Here is an 18,070-nt window from a genome sequence, read left to right as displayed (position 1 = left end):
ATGAGTCACAACGTGAGCTATATCCAGGATGCAGAAGACACAGTAAGTTGTCATTTACCGTAAGACTGCTACACATAAAATCAATGTGCCGATTATCAATTAAGGCTGTCAATATGTTACTCGAGTTGTTTAAGGAGGCACTGCCATCAGATAATACACTTCCTCGTAACTTCTATGAAGCAAAAAAATTGAAACGAGGACTTGGATTTGATTACAACGTAATACATGCATGTAAGAATGACTGCATATTATTTTGGCAAGAGAATGAGCAGTTGAACGAATGTCCCATATGCCACGAGTCAAGATGGACATCTGACAAACAAAATGTGCCGCAAAAGGTAGTATGCCACTTTCCATTGACACCTAGATTACAACGATTATATATGTCACGTGCAACAGCTGCAGACATGATATAGCACTCATCAGCCAGAGTTAGAAACGATGATATTTTATCACATCCTGCTGACTCTCAGGTGTGGAAGGAATTTGATAAGGAGCATACATGGTTTGCAGAAGAACCACGCAATGTGAGACTTGGGTTGGCAACAGATGGATTTAATCCGTTTGGGAACATGAGTACTAGTCACAGTACTTGGCCAGTTGTACTTATGCCGTATAATCTACCACCGTGGAAGTGTATGAAAGATCCATATTTCATGATGAGTTTGCTCATTCCAGGTCCGAAATCGCCGGGAAATGATATAGACATACACTTACAGCCATTGATTGCAGAATTGAAAGATTTGTGGGAGAATGGGGTTGTCACATTTGATTCATCAACAGGCAAGTCGTTCAAGATGCATGCTGCCGTTTTATGGACAATAAATGATTTTCCAGCATATGGAAACTTGTCAGGTTGGAGTACTAAGAGGAAAATGGCATGTCCAACTTGTAACAAACATACTAAATCTGAATGGCTCACTTACGGGAGAAAATTATGTTTCATGGGTCATTGTCGATTTCTACCTGGTGATCATAGATGGCAGGGAAATTCACAAATGTTTGATGGTACTGTTGAATGGGGCCAACCTCCACCATATTTGTCTGGTGAAGATTTACTTGCACAATTTGTAGATGTTGGTTGTAATGAATTTGGTAAAAAACAACGAAAGAGAAAATGAGCTACATCTGAGTTGAATTTGACTAAGAAGAGTATATTTTTTGATCTTCCATACTGGTCAAAGTTAAAATTACGGCACAGTCTTGATGTTATGCATATTGAAAAAAATATATGCGAATCTGTATTGGGAACATTGATGTCAATTGAAGGAAAAACGAAGGATACATTAAACTCAAGGAAGGATTTGAAGCGGTTGGGAATAAGACCGGAAATGCAGTTGCAAGAAAATGGTTCGTCCGTTTACATGCCGATTGGGTGGTATACATTGTCAAGGAATGAAAGAGCTACTTTTTGTGAGTGGATAATGAAAATTAAATTACCGGATGGTTATGCCTCGAATTTGACAAGGTGTGTGCGAACAAATGACTGGAAAATAACTGGGTTAAAAAGTCATGATTGTCATATCCTTTTGCAGCGTATCTTGCCTATTGGTATACGTGGGTACTTGACTAAAGACGTGCGCATGGCTTTGACTGAGTTGGGTTTATTTTTCAAAGACTTATGTGCACGGACATTAAATGTAGAAGCTTTGGATCGAATGGAACGGAAAATTCCCATCATATTGTGTAAGCTAGAAAGTATTTACCCACCGTCATTTTTCGATGTCATGGTTCACCTGGCCGTCCATTTACCACTTGAGGCTCGACTTGCAGGACCAGTTCAGTATAGATGGATGTATCCCATTGAACGATTTCTGGGGAAGTTGAAACGAACAGTTGGTAATAAAGCTCGCCTAGAAGGATCAATTGCAGAAGCATATATTGATGATGAGTGGCATACTTTCTGTTCCAAATATTTCCACGGAGTTGACACTAGGTTTGATCGGCCAGAAAGAAACTTTGACGTTGACAGAGCAAGACAACGAAATGTGTTTTCCGTGTTTTCCCAACAAGTACGTCCACTTGGTGTAGTGCGTGGTTATGACTTATATGGAAGAGAGTTTGAGAAAGCTCAGTGGTACGTGCTGAACAATTGCCCTGAAATAGAGATTTACTTGAAGTAAGTATTAATCTTTTCTTAATTTAGTATTCGCTCATTTACTTTCGCAAAATTCTAATAATATAAAATACATGTGGTAATCATCAATTTCAGTGATCATATTAACATGGTCAAGGAACTAGAAGTAAATGATATAGACCGGAAACATGAAGAGGAGTTTCCGAGATGGTTTGAACAACGGGTAATGACATTACATATGCGACACTTCATTCAATACAAATAGAGAATATTGATTGTTTTTTTTATTGATATAATAGACGTTTTACTTAATATGTAGGTTGTACAAATGCATGCCAATAATCCAAACGATATATCAGATGAATTGTATGCATTAGCGCGTGGCCCATCGAGACGGGCTACAAGATATTCTGCATGTATTTCTCGTGGTAGTAGGTATCACACAATAGATCGAGATCATTATAGGAAAACACAAAATAGTGGTGTATTAGTTGAGGGAAGTCATGATGGAGAAAATATTGATTTCTATGGAGTGATTGTTGATATAATTGGAATGAAATATTTGGGGGAGCTTGCAGTGTATCTGTTTAAGTGTGATTGGTGGGATTTAAGCAATCCTCGAACTGGAGTCCATGATTATGAATATTTCTTGAGTATTAATACATCAAGAAAATGGTACGAGGATGATCCATTTATTTTAGCTTCTCAAGCATCTCAAGTATTCTACTTAGATGACCCGAAGTTGGGAACTCAATGGCGAGTAGTACAAAAATATGCTCCAAGAAATATATATGATGTTATCCCTCAGGCAGAAGGGCGAGATGAAGAAGAAGATGATGCCTCTACTCAAGAAGCATACTAAGAGAGTCAGCCCGTCTTTAATTTGTTTGTGGATTTGAGCCAGTATGAGATGATTCCATTGAATAGAGAAGATATTGAGGCTGAAATTGTTGATGCGACACTTGAGCAAAGTGTTGATTCATCTGAAGTATCTACAGAAGATGAGACTGAATTGTCAAATGATACTGATACAGATAGTGATTGACAAATTATATTTTCACATTACGTGATGATGAACACTATTTTACTTAATGAATATTGTATCAGTTTTTTGAAATTATGCATTCGAAGAGAAAGGAAGTGCGCAACTCATCTCCACCTGTTCCTAGCTCTCCTTCAGACTCACCATTAGAGATTGACTCTACAGAACAAGGTAAAATTCTAATAGTCATAAAAGTTATTAATTAAGATTATAATAGAAAATTGATTATAATATTATATATCATGATGACTTCACAGTACAATCTCGTCAAGGTCGAGGCACTACGAGAGGCGTGACGTTGGAAAAATATCGTAAGGTGGTTAAGATCAAAGTTAACATTCTTGATGAACATACCGGAGGCGAAGGACAACCAGCAGCTTGGCTTGCATCGCATGTGGGTGCTCTTACACGAACTTATGCACCTTTGGCAACAAGTTCATGGAAGAAAGTCCCCCAAGATGTTAAGGACCTTATCAAGAAGCGTTGTTTGGTAATGTTTAATAAATGAAATTTAATTGGACTTATAATTTTATTTTACTTTAAAGTTAGAATATTATAAATGATAATATTTTTGTCCAAACTTTTTTCTGTAAGGATGATTTCGAATTAAATTTTGGTCGGAGAGAGGAGCGTAAAACTATGGAAGAGCTTATGAGTAATGCATTCCGCAAGTATAAGGCGAGATGTCATGAGCATTATAATAAGTTTGAGAATAGTGAAGAAGCACGCCAACATCCTTTTCAAGATGTGCAACCTTCTGATTGGGAAAAACTTTGTGACATGTTTGAGGATCCATCATATAAGGTATAATTAATTTAATTATTTTAGTCCTATTTTTAATTTCACTTTCTAATATTTTCAATTCTTATGTAGGAGCGAAGTTCTATAAACAAAACAAATAGATCAAAATTGAAGATTACTCATCATGCAGGCTCAAGATCTTTCCACCGCCTCTCTAAAAAATTGGTATTGCTATTCTTTCATTTGTATATAGTTAACTGAATATATCAATCATAATGACTTTATATCTTAACAAATCTTTATTATAGCAAGATTCATATGCCAATTATGATCTGACAAAATTATATGCTGCATCACATACTAATCGTAATGGAGAGTGGAGTCATCCTGATGCCCGTGAAAATTATGTAAGTATTATAATTTGTTTTAAATAAATATCCTCAAATATTTATGATGATATTAACTCTTTATCTTATGTGTAGGATAAAATAGTTGCCCTGCGTGCTGAATCTGCGTCAGATCAAAATTCCTCAAATACAGATGTTGAGATTTTTACACAAGTTCTGGGTGAACGTTCAGGATATTTGAGGGGTTTGGGTCACTGTGTAAAACCTTCTCCCTCTTCCTCTTCTTCCGGGTCTGCCTCTATAGCTCAAGAGAATGCGAATCGTAGAATTGAAGAATTGGTTGCAAAACAACAAGAGTTAGAGGCTCAATTGGCGAGACAATGAGACATGGAGATGCGCCTTAAACAACATGAAGAAGAACAAGCAGAGTTCAGGAGAGATATGCAACTCCAAATGCAACAGCTTATGCAACAGTACAGGCCTCCAACCAACTGATGGTTTTTTACGTCTAGCTTATGACATTATCTAATTATGTATGAACAATGCTAGTTTTATGGTTATTTATTTCTTCGCACTTATTATAAAACTTTTGTGAGTAATTAAACAGTTCCTAATTTATGTTTTTTAAATAATATGGATGTCTATTTAGTTTTTTTATAATTATTGGTTTTAATAAAAATAATATCCGTTCGAACAATCGAGTCACGTTCGAACATTAATGGGCATGCCGTTCAAACGATAATGTACCGTTTAAACAACAATGCGCAAACCGTTCGAACGATACCAGATGCTCAAAAAACCGTTCAAACGCAAGACAATACCATATCGTTCGAACGTTGATCATCACCGTTCGATCTCTTATACCGTTCGATCGTCTCATTTAACGTTCGAACGTATTTCTACTGATCGTTTGAACGTATCTTGATAACCGTTCAAAAGAAACGTTAACGTTCGAACGGTATATGAGAAGCATTCGAACGCTATTCTGGAACGAATTTTGACCGTGACAAAAAAATCCATCGTTCGAACGGTATCGAACGGTCAATTTCAAAATCGTTCTAAAAGATATATTTTGGGACGAAATTGTGATTTTCGTCCCAATATATCTTCTGGGACAGTGATGTTGGGACGACCTTGGGACAAAATTTTTTCATCCCAAAAAATCTTTCGGAACGAAATCTATATATTTTGGGATGAAAATTTTTGTCCCAAAATATGTTTTTTGTTGTAGTGTATACGCATGAAAATTTTAATTTAGACTTTTAACCATATATATACAACCACCAAGATTTAATTTTAGATTTGCAACTACAATACTATTCCTCCATCGTAATCGAGAGTATTGTAATAAAATTATGGGACACAATCTTTTCTATTAAAAAAAATAATAATATCTTCTTGTTCCATGAATATCAACTGAGCAGAAATATATTTTAAAATTTTCACAATTCAAACATTTCTTAGAGCATTCAAATCCCATAGGAAAATCCCATCCTATAGTTTATTTAAAATGTAGTAAAACATAACCATTTCTCCTATGTGTGGGCATCGATCCATCTGTATGCCCCCCTCAAGTTTGCATATGGAAGCCCGCACCCCATCTAGGTTGATGTTGGACGGGCTGGGTTGGGTTGGTAGTGCCAAGCCACCAAACCCTAGTTGCTGCGCTAGGCTCATGAGCACCTATGGTAGCCCATTTGCTCCTTATCACCATCACTTACAACACCTATATTGTAAACCCTGCTTTACTCTCACAACCACAACCTAGTGGCACACCACCAGATCGACCCTGTGTAGTCATCATGCATGATAGCCTCAACCCTCATGTTATCTCCTCCCAAGCCATAACAATTGCACACTTGCCTTAAGCCACCATACGTAGAAACCACCTCCCCTTTGCCCTATAGCACGTCCAACAACCCTTCTACACGGCAGTTCCCCTCTCTATCACACTAGTTGTTGCATCGTAATCCAACCAGGTGTAAGCTGCCATGAGCCACCATTCCAAGCAAAAATTGCTACAAGAATCTACACTGCATGACTCCAAATGCACCCTTTGTTTTCACTAATTGAAAAAAGTATCCCTCCATATAAACTAGTTGCCCCCTATCTCCAACATGAAGCCTGTCAGCAACCCTCACATGTGCACCACACATATCCTGATTCCCACCACAGGGACAAGCACCAGTTGGTGATGACTGCTCAGCCACACCCAAGTGTAATAGGCCACCCTCACGTAAATGCACAACTTGAACTCTCTCTCCCCTCCTTGTGGTAAAGTTCTCTATCTCACCTTATATTTTCTGTTAGTGGCCTCTCTCTCTCTCTCTCTCTCTCTCACTCTCTCTCTCTCTCTCTCTCTCTCTCTCTCTCTCTCTCTCCTTACCTACTGGCATATATTACTTGCATTATAATTTTAAATCAGTTATGTGTTTAATGGGATGTATAAATTTACGAGAGTTTAGGCCACCAAAGCTTAGACTATTGTGAGGGTACTTTGCAGGAAGTCGAGATGCCAAAGTTGGTCCATAAACACAAGGTGTAAGGGGATTTTTCCCCTAGGGCAAAAGGCCCAGAATGCAGGCCCAAATATAGGGAGTCCAGGTCGGCCGGAAGGCCCGTCGACCCATTAAGGGGCCCTGACCACAAGGTTGAGGTCGGCCTATGGCCATAGTTGTGCAAGAAGTCCCAAAATGTAAGAAAGGAAGGGACACGTCACCTCGATCTCCCCCTACGATGCCTAGCCTCAGACGTGTGCAGGCAGGCAAGCAAGAAACGCGGGGAGCCCATGATCGTTTGACAGTAAGCAAAGGAGGAGTCTGACGGAGTACACCTCCAAAAAGGCATAAAGGAAAGGAAATCACACAGCATTTAATCCACCACTCTAGGAAGCTACATTGCATTAAAGGGCTATGACCAAGGGAACAACTGAGGCGATGTGTACCCCTGACACAGGGTATGGGTGGTTGACTCCTAGAAACCTAGTATAAAAGCCAATCTTCAGGTACGAAGAACACTATCTGAATTTTCTACTCACTAGCACAAACAACTAAGGTGATACTGACTTAAGCATCGAGGACTCCCCAGCTTCTACAAAGGCCTTCAACTCTCTGTGTTTTCTCTAAGTGTGTAGGCCCAAGATCAAAGACCCAAGTCACTAGAACCTAGCCCAAAGGCATATGAAACACAATGTAAACAATGGCACTGTCTGTGGAATATGCCTACGACAACCCGTTCTTAGATGACTTGGGTACAAGAAGAAGTAATGTCGACAAACATGGAAACAAGGCTCAGGGCGATGGAACAGAAAGTAGGGAAGGAGAGCAAGGCGCTTAGAAGGGCCACCAACAAGCCAAAAAATGACGTGGAGTCAAGCAACAATGAATGCTGGAAAGGTTGGTGACACAGAGGAAGAAAGGAAGAATGGGCAGAACTTCCTCCCACTGTCACCTAAGTGCATCCCGACAAATAGCAAATGTCAAGACGAGCAAGTGCTTAGGAAGGTGGAGTCAAATGAGCCAGTAGAGTTGGTCTTTTTGGACCCAAGCCGCTCGGAAGCCACTGCCAGGATCGACACCGGGATGGCTCTCGAAATGAGGGGTGCCATGTAGTAGATCCTCATGGAGCACTGGGATGTCTTCGCCTTGAGTCACAAGGACATGCCTAGAATCGACCCAGAGGTCATGTAGCACCACTTGTGTGTAGACCCCAAGGCTAAGGGGGTAAGATAGAAACGTCAAAGCTTCAACTGGTTACTCGTAATGGGATTTATACGAAAGGCCCATTACTTGGACTGGCTGTCTAACGTGGTGTTGGTGAAAAAGCAGAACATGAAATGGAAGATGTGTGTGGACTTTACTAACCTAAATTAGGCTTGTTCAAAGGACAGCTTCGTTGACTCCACGGTAGGTCATCATATGTTGAGTTTCATAGATGCCTACTCTTGGTATAACCAAATCTACATGAACCTGAACGACAAGGAGAAGATGTGATTCATCACCGACCAAGGGCTATACTGCTACTCAACCATGCCATTTGGGTTGAAAAATGCAGGGGCCACCTACTAGCGGCTGGTTAAATGTATTTTCAAAAATAAGATCGAGAGAAACATGGAGGTCTACGTAGACGATTTGTTGGTTAAAAGTGGAACTCCCGAGAAGCACCTGACTACCTCCGTGAAGCCTTTATGGTGTTGAGGCAGTACCAAATGAAGTTGAACCTGGTGAAGTGTGCTTTCGATGTATGCTCGGGGAAATGCTTGGGCTTCCTAGTGTTGGAATGAGGAATTGAGGCTGACCCAGAGAAGTTAGAAGATATCCTCGACATGCCCTCCCCTCAAAGTATAAATGAAGTACAGAAACTCGCAAGTCTAGTAGTAGCCCTTAACCATTTTGTATCGAGATCTACCAACAAGTGCCTCCATTTCTTCAAAGTATTGCGGAAGTTTCAAACATGGAATGGCGAGTGCGACCAAGCATTCGATTCCCTCAAGAAGTACCTCACCAACCCTTCGCTGCTTAGCTAGACTAGGTATGGAGAAGTTCTGGTCTTATACTTATCGGTCTCCCCATAGGTGGCCTCCTCGGCCTTGGTACGAGATGAAGGTAAGGTCTAGAGACTCGTGTACTACACCAACTGAGCCTATCAGGGAGCGGAAGCTAGATACCCGCATATAGAGTGCTGATATGAACCCGCGAGATTAGAATCCCTTGAACCCATAATCAATTTGAAAACTCAACCAAGAAAGCCAAAATCAAGTCAATGTATGGAGGGATCTAGACCAAAGGTCTATCTTGGTACCCATCAATAGCTTGCCTTCACCTTGATCATAACCACAACGACTTTCTATGGCTTGGTTTCTAAATTTGTGGTCTTCTAATGTTTTTACTTTTTTCCTTTAAATGATCCAATTTGTTGCTTTGCTTTTGTAAGGAATTTGCGCTGTTTGGTTTGAAGTTTATGCTACTCTGAGATTTGTATTTATCTGATTTTCTCATTTTCTTACATTAATCGATTGGATTTCTTGGTTTGATTTGTCTTTTTTGTTATTGTGGTGTTGGATGTGCCTTGATCTACTGGGTCTTACGTTTTTTTTTTTTTTATGTCATTATTTTGATCTCCAGATTTAAAAAAACAGATGTCTTTCAATTTTTTTTTTTTTGTATGTTGTGGTAGATATTCTTTTGGGTATTGAAAATAAAAAAAATTAAAAAAAATGATTTTTTTACATTTTGTTCTGTTGCATTAATAGACTTTCAAGCTCACCCAGTAAAGGTCCTCACCAAGACCCAAAAAAAAAAAAAAATCCTACAAAGACTAGACGCCTCACAAATTGGGCCATGGAGTTAAGCAAATTGGCATCGAGTACACACCACAAACTTCAGTCAAAGGGCAAGTGTTGGCAGATTTTGCAACAGAATTCATAGGCTTCCCGAAGGAGGTCGAGCGTGCACCTCCCATGAAGCCCTGTCAAGTCCTTGTTGATAGCTCACCTTGCTAGGCTGGAGGGTAGTGGGGATGCATATTGTTACAGACAAGGGTGAAGAACATAATTAAGTCATTAAGCTAGCGTTCAAAACTATGAATAACAAGGCGAAGTACGAGGTATTGTTTTTTGGCCTAACGATTGCCAACCAACAAATGAAGGGGGATTAGGGGTACGAGATTTTAATGAGATGTAGAGAGCTATGCACATGAAACTAGTGTGTTGTCTTATAATAATGGATAATCTCTGGTCACAGTTTTTTCGTGCTAAATATGTGAAGGATGGTAATCTTGTAATGGTTGCTTCACGGGGGAGTGGCTCACGGTTATGGACAGCTCTTATGCAGGTTTTCCCAAAGGTATATGAGCATACTAGGGTGTGGGTTAGGGAAGGCAACGTATCCTTTTGACATGATAAATGGCTATCGTGTGGTCCCATTAGTGTTCATGTCCAAGATACTGTTAATCTGACAATTTGAGTAAAAGATTTATGGGTTGGCAACATTTGGGATGAAGCTACCTTGATCGAGTTGGTTGTTGAAAACAGAGCTTTTGAGGTTATGCAATCGGTTATGGCTGACCAAGAGGGGTTCGATGTCTACATATGGGAACCGAACCAGAGTGAAACTTTCACAACTGCTTCCGCTTGGGAGATCATTAGAGTACAAAGAGAGGAACTCCCTTGGAAGGGGTGGATTTGGCATAATCTCCTACCTAGAAGGGTGGTGGTTTGTGTTTGGAACGCTTGGTTTTGCTATTTGCATGTCGATTTGCGGATTAATGATATGGGAGTACAACTTGCTTCTCAATGTGATTGTTGTAGTAATGGTAGTGTGGAATCTTTAGATCATGTTTTATGCATAGGGGATATAGCTAAGGCTGTCTGGGAACGAGCGACATCAGCACTAGGAGTTTGATGCATGGTTTTCTCAACTTGGCATGCCCGAATCTATGCCTGGTTCAGCTGTGTGAAGCGAGCTTCTCAACGTGGTACTCTTATCGGATTAATTCCAAGCTTACTTACTTGGAGGCTGTGGTTGCATAGATGCAAAGCTAGAATGGAATCAAAGTATGAACTGACTGAGACTACTGGGATGGCAGTGAAGTTTTGGTCGAACCAAATTTATGAGAATATTGCCAAGTGCAGTAGTATTTCTTCCAGTGATCATGCTCTTTGGTCCGCCCTTAATGTGCCCATTCAGCTAGTTGTTAATCGTAATATTCATTTGGTGGTGTGGTCAAAATTGAAAATGGGCTGGATGAAATTGAATGTGGATGGAAGTTGTAGGGGAAACCCAAGGAATTATGGTGTGGTGGAGTGATTAAGGACCATCAAGGGAATGTTAAAGCTGCATTTTCAAAAGCATTTGGTTTTGGTACCAACAACGTTGCATAATTGAGAGCCTTGTCAAGAGGTGTTGTAGTGTGTAAAGGAAATGGCTTCTATCTGGTCGAGCTTGAATGTGATTCTGCTTTATTAGTGCACTGATTGACCAAAAAGTCTTCTAGTGTCTGGTATTTGTGGGACTACTGGGAGTAGTTAATCAAAGGCCTTGAAGGTATGGTTTTCACGATATTGCATGTTTTCTGTGAAGGCAACAAAAGTAGCTGACTTCTTGGCACGGGATGGCGAGGTGGGAACAAATAAAATTTATGGAGAAGGAGATAGACTACCATGGATTGCACGAGGAATGGTTAGAATTGAGTAAATAGGACTCCCCCTATCACTTCAAAGGAATGAACTTCTACAACTCTGAAAAATATATGAAATGAAGTGGTGAGCTACCACGTATTCAGTAAATAGCAATTTAATAGGGGTGTGAGAATTGGTCATTGTCTTGACTAAAAGAGAGTGAATAAGTTCTCAATAAAATAATGTGAGTAATACAATTTTATCTCAACCAATATATTCATCTAAATATCATATTCAAGGCCATATGATAACAGAGAAATCACCAATATACCACAAAAATATCATGCCACAAAGACATCATACCGCGAGGGCATTAATATACAACAAAAATATCATGTCACGAAGACATCACGTTATGAGAGACGTCAAATATGTCACAAAGGCATTCATATTATTGGCTCAAGAATAAATAGCATGCTGACATTTAACTTTCAATTATAATAAGCCACGTGTCATTTTTCAAACATTCAAACCATTACAAAATTTGTACAAATCTCACAAGCATGGCCAAAATAGCATAAGAATGTGCACAATTCCAAAGTTTATACAAGTTTGAAATATAATACCCAATTGCACCATTCCAAACAAAACCAACAGTTCTTTTATTAAAAATCCATTAAAGAGCCACTTACCTCAATTTATACTCAAAATTGTCACGATATTCCTTCGCCAATGGTCACTCAGAACCTATTTTAAGGCCCCTATAATCCGTCAACTCCTATTCTAAAAATTATCTCACTTAATTCTAAAATTTCATAAAATCCTTAATAGCATGAATTTAGACTTGTTCAAAAAGATTATCTTCCAAAATTGATAAACTCCAAATTTCTAGGTTGCAAATAAGTTTCCAGCGAGCATGTACACTGCCCCTATCCCCTTATCAATTCAATATAAATAATGTCTAAACTCAACTATATAACAATGACATAAACAAAAATTAATTCTAGCTAATACCCACCACTAACACTTGAATATTAAATTCATCTTCAATACACCGTAATAGCCTAAGCAACTAGGTATATTCTCAACAATTCACAATACCAAATCATAACAAATTTTATATGCAAAATTCATTAAATTTACTATTTATGAGGGATGATAATTTATCTAATATTGTTGTTAGTGGTGATGAAACATTAAGGAGCAGTGGCTATGGGTGGAGATTACATAGAGAGAGAGAGAGAGAGAGAGAGAGAGAGAGAGAGAGAGAGAGAGAGAGAGAGAGAGAGAGATACATATATATATGGTTTGTGTGAGAGAACTGAAGAGAGAGAGAGAGTGATATAAACGGTACGGTGTGTGAGAGAGAATTGAAGAGAGAGATGTATGATGGATAGAGAGAGAGAGAGAGAGAGAGAGAGAGAGAGAGAGAGAGAGAGAGAAGAGAGAGAAATGATTTTGTCATGAGAGAGAATTGGTGGGTTGAGAGAGAGATAGAGGTAGGGGAAATTTTCGAGAGAATCTAGGAAGGGAGGGACAGTTACGGGAAGAAAGGAGAAGGTACGAGAAGGGGGGAAGGAAAGAAAAAGAAAGAAGGGGAGGCTGGGCCTTTTTTTTTGTTTTTTGTTTTAGGTTAATACATTTAAGGTTGAGGACCTCGTGCTGAAGCAGATGGGAACCACCACTCGAGATAAGGGAAAGCTTGGCCCATAGTGGGAGTGCCTCTATGTGGTTACTGCCAACAACCGCTTAGGTTCCTGGTGGCTTCAAGACTCCCGAGGGAATGAACTGCCACACCCATGGAATCCCAAACACCTTCGGAGGTTTTATTGCTAAATGTTTTATGACTTGTAATTTACATTTCTATGTTGACCGCACAAACTCTATTAATCAAAGTGTGACTTTTCAGGAATAAAATGTGTAAACTCCTTATCTCCATTAACGGAATCTCCACCAGCGAAGTCTCCAACAACTAGCTACCTCCCCACAGGGCAGCACAGGGATGAGTGTAACGGCTCAGGCTACTTTATCCTTCCCTCGGCGAAGTGTGGGATAGCCCTTGGCTATCCGACAACTTACATTCCTCATGGGTATCAACAGGTGGGAGTGAGTCCAGTCCTAAACTACCTGAATAGCCTACCTCCCCGTAAAGGTCGATAGGTAGGTCTATCCCCTATGGCGGCCCGACCTCCCTCACGAAGGAGAGCGGGTAAAGCCTCATGTCTACCATGATGAAGTGTGGGATCAGCACTAGCCTGTCCCTCACCTAGCTTCCCTATGATGTCAATGGGCGGGAGCGGGTCCAATCCCAAATTGCCTGAACAACCTACCTCCCAGTGAGGGTCAACAGGTTGGTCTAGCCTGTGCGGTGACTCGACATCCCCCCTAAACGAGAGCGGGTCTAGCCTTTCAGCTACTCGAACAATTTACCCCGCCTCATCACAGTGAATTGTAGACCGATTGCTCAACCCTCCAACATTTACCTTCCCTGTGAAGTACCAAAGGGATAGGTGAAATGGCTAAGGTTGCTTTATCCCTCATGTGGTAAAGTGTGGGGTTGTCCGACAAACTTACCTTCCTTGTGAGTGTCAACATGTGGAAACGGGTCCAGTCCCAAACTGCCTGAACAACCTACCTGCCCGTGAGGGTATATATGCAGGACCAAGCCCCGTGACGGCCTGACGTCCCCACGGAGGAGAATGGGTCCAGCCTCTTAGCTGCTTGAACAACTTACCCCAACCTCTGCCACGATGAAGAGTCGAATCCTCACCAGCCTGATCGTCACTTACCTTCCCTGTGATGTTAACGGGCGGAAGCGGGTCTAATCATAAATTGCCCAAATAACCTATCTCCTCGTAAGGGTCGATAGGCAGGACCAGCTATCGTGGTTGCCTAACCTTCCCACGGAGGAGAGTGGATCTAGACTCTCGGCTGCTAGAACAACTTAACTCGTACCCATCACGGCAAAGTGCAAAAAGGCTTCTCAAGCCGTCTAACAAATCACCTCCACGGAGGACCAAAGAGGAGGGCTTGGTTTAAGGAATCCCTACCAAAGTTTTACAAATCGTACCGTACTGGCCAGAATTTATCGTGCCAGAATAGGAACTGGCATGAAAGAGGTCTGTATTTTGTACTGAGTCAAATACTGGTTGTTTCGATCAATAATGACTAGTTTATGGTGCTTCGTCCTGTATGTGAAATCTAGTGGCATGGCATTTGTGTAAATAAACTTGCTAATAAGGGTTTTGCATGAAGTTAAACTCAAAAGAATGGGCTTTTCAATTTTTAAGTGTTTCAAAACACCTGACATGAGTGACAAGCACTCAAACCTCTCTCTCTCTCTCTCTCTCTCTCTCTCCCCTACTGCTTTGACAAGCACTCAGGCCTATCTCTCTCTTACTCCTAATGACAAGCACATGGAAGAGATGTTTTTTTTTTTTTAATTTTTTCAAATTATATTAACATTTTAAAATCTATATGGGTCAGTTTTTTATAAGTAAAATCTATATGGATCTTTAAAATTAAAATGCTATATGAGTATTAAAAATACACTAGATTGGTAGTTGATTGGATTGATTCTATTATTGGTAAATTGTATAAAGAACGATTATAGAGTTGTTCTTTATATTGTCGTTATTTTAGAATATAGTTTATATATACATATATATATATATATAATTTATCTATATAAACTATTTTGAAACGGTACTAGTACTGAAATATTTTATCCCATGCCTCGACCGAAATGCCCACTGAAACGGTATTTAAAACTTTGATCCCAACTCTTTCCTTGGCAGAGTGTGAGCTTAGTCGTTCGACTACCCGACACAAGTTCGGAATGCCATCTCCCGCAATGGAACACCAAGCAGAATGCCTCAGACCTTCACTGCACTTTAGCAAGACAACTTAGGTTTGTGAATTTTAGAAATTGTTTACATTAATTGGTTTGACTTTCGCAGCATGAACATGGATCCCCTACTTACTTTCCCATTGAGGACCAGCAGGTTGGTCCGGCCTTAAGGTGGTCTGACCTACCTCATGGCGATGTGTGGTTTCAGTTTCTCGACTTCCTCTAAAGAATCAGGGTGAGTTTAGCCTTAATGTGTTGTTCGACCCCCCTTGTCAAGTGCAAGGGTCAACGAGGCAAGTCCAACCTGAACGCATTGCTCGACCTCCTCTAAAGACTTAAGTTGACTCACTTGCCCTTTGACTGCTAAGCTTGTTGCACGACCTCCCAAGCGCCTAAATGAGCAGGCAAGTTGCCTGCCTGCCTGTCCACATTTGTACACAATCTATGCAGTCGAGGCCCCCTTCCTCCTAATGCCAACTATGTGTTAAACTACCTAGCGGTGTGACAACTTGCCCTTCTTGGGAGACCAAAGAGGAGGGACAAGCCCAAGGCATCCTTGTGAAATGGGGGCCCAGTCTCTCTACGGCATGGCTTAACTCCCTAAGAGTTCCACCGTATTGCAGTTACTTAACTATGTAAAAAAGGTCAAGTCTACTTATGAATTTTCTATAGTATCGATGATGTTGTCTCTCACCCAACATGCTCCCACAAAGCATGCGAAATATATGTGCAAAGTACAAATGAAGGAGTGTGAAGGAAACAAACTTAAAAAAGGTCGAAGAGGGAGTCAAGTGTCGTGTCTCCATGCACTTGTCTCAACTCATGTCTCCACAGACTAGGCCGACTAGTGTAAAAGGGGAAGCAGTAAGTTAAGGTGCACGACAGAACATTAAAGAAAAATACATGTTTATTTACGATTGAAGTATTTACAAAAAGGAAAAGAGAATTGTTACATCTTTACAAAGAAATTTACAACAAATGAGAGCAAATATATACATCCAAAAAAGGAAAATGTTTAGCCAGCAGGATAGGAGCTGGCGAGGTCGTCCATGCACATGGGATCAGCTCCTTCCCTATCAAAGCACCTCGTTTCAACAGCCTTATATTACTCTTGGGGTCTAGGAGCAAGTGATTCCTCATCCCCTCCAAGCCCTCTAGAAAGCCATAATTCAAGGCATCATTGCGAACCCAATGGATATGAGACAACTCCTAGCACAGTCAGGGAAAGGCAGCCTCGACAAGGTCGAGGCAGGAGAGCAGATCCCTGATGGTTACCTCATGAGCAGTTATCACCCAGTCAACCTCAGTCTTCTCAAACTTCAAAGCCTTCACTCTCTTGGACTACTCCTTGAGTGAGTCCTTTTTCTCCTGGAAAGATTTCATGGCATCCTTGAACTTCTTCTCTATCCACCTATAGGATTGAGAATCGGAGTCATGCTACTGGTTTAGCCGCACCGCCTTGGCCTGAAGCTTCTCCAGCTCCTATTGTTGACGATCAAAAGACTCTTGAAGGTTGTCTCTCACCTTCACGGAAAGTGCCACCTCAAGGTGGTGTGAACTAGCCTCTTCCTGGGACCTTGCCGAATCAACCTTGAGTTGGACCTTGAGTCGGCAAAGGCAAAGAATCCTCTTCTACCTCCACTGTAGGTTGAACTGCACTCTGACGAGGGTGTCCTCCCCCTCCTTCCTCTCCCTCTCTGCTTTGGCACATCGCAGGGTCAATCTGGCCAATGATTAGAGTGCCCAGTTCTTGCCGTCCAACTCCTCCCTGTAGTCCATGACTCACTTTAAAAATTGTTTTAAGAATTACTCCAAAGTATAAGAGTTGTTAAGTAGTAATAGGGAAGCCCCCAAGTTATTTCCTCAAGGAACGATTAGTTTAAAATGAAAATTCATTCACTATCGATAAAATTATTAACTAAGGCTATCTACAATGATATTCACAATGAGAATTGAATTTTTTTGTAGACATTGTCAAAAATGCCCTCATTTCCTTTTGGATGAGATGGTGAATGAGTGCTAAAAATACGCAAGAAAAGTGAATAAAATAAAGTATTAAACACGAGTGGAGAATAAGAAATATTTAGCTAGCATGTAATAATTTTCACTCTAATGCACCTTGACGCTACTTCAATCGCTTCCATATATTAAATGGATTCGTGAACGTGCATTGATTAAATTATGATTATTCTCACTTAAGAAGCTAAACCACATTCATCAATGTTATCTAATCTAATGTTTCCAAGCAATAAAAGGAAGTTCACGAAGTTTACGTTTTAAGGGACATTTTATCAAACACCATGTGTGCCAACCAAAAAGCCACTATTTTCCATCCAAAAGAATTCAATCTAACCCAGAAAAAATTACACTACTTAGACTAATCAACTCAAATGAAGATAATCCAACGTAAACGTCCAAACAATCCCAAGCTACCAACATAAATCAAGCAAGAGTGGGCATAAAGATGACTGAAAATTACTGGAAAGAAATCACATACTACCGAAAATAAATTCAAACGTAATAACTACTGAAGGTATTCTGCTGAATTGAAAACAAACTGAATGAGAACAATTTAATGTAGGTGAAATGTAAATAAAAGTTTGAATCAAACACAAAGAAAAGGAACTGTAAAAACTGAAAACATAGAAAAGAGAAAGTGGGTCTTCGGAGTTTGATGAATTCTCCAAAAAAAAAACAAAAACAAAAAACAAAAAAACTACCAAATGAAGGCTCCCTCCTTCCATTTACTCTTACTTTTCTGGTAACTAAAACATTGCTTTTCTATGACTTGGACCAACAGAGTTAAAAAATGGAGCTGGTGTGAAGTGTGTTGATAAGCTGAAGCCTGTGCAGCGTGACTTCAAATAAAATTTCTCGTGACTCTCCTACCGCGTCT

The sequence above is a fragment of the Carya illinoinensis genome, chromosome 15 (assembly GCF_018687715.1).
Source record: "Carya illinoinensis cultivar Pawnee chromosome 15, C.illinoinensisPawnee_v1, whole genome shotgun sequence".
Lineage (NCBI taxonomy): Eukaryota > Viridiplantae > Streptophyta > Magnoliopsida > Fagales > Juglandaceae > Carya > Carya illinoinensis.
The sequence above is the reverse complement of the archived record's forward strand: the minus strand, read 5'-3'. Positions refer to the sequence as shown.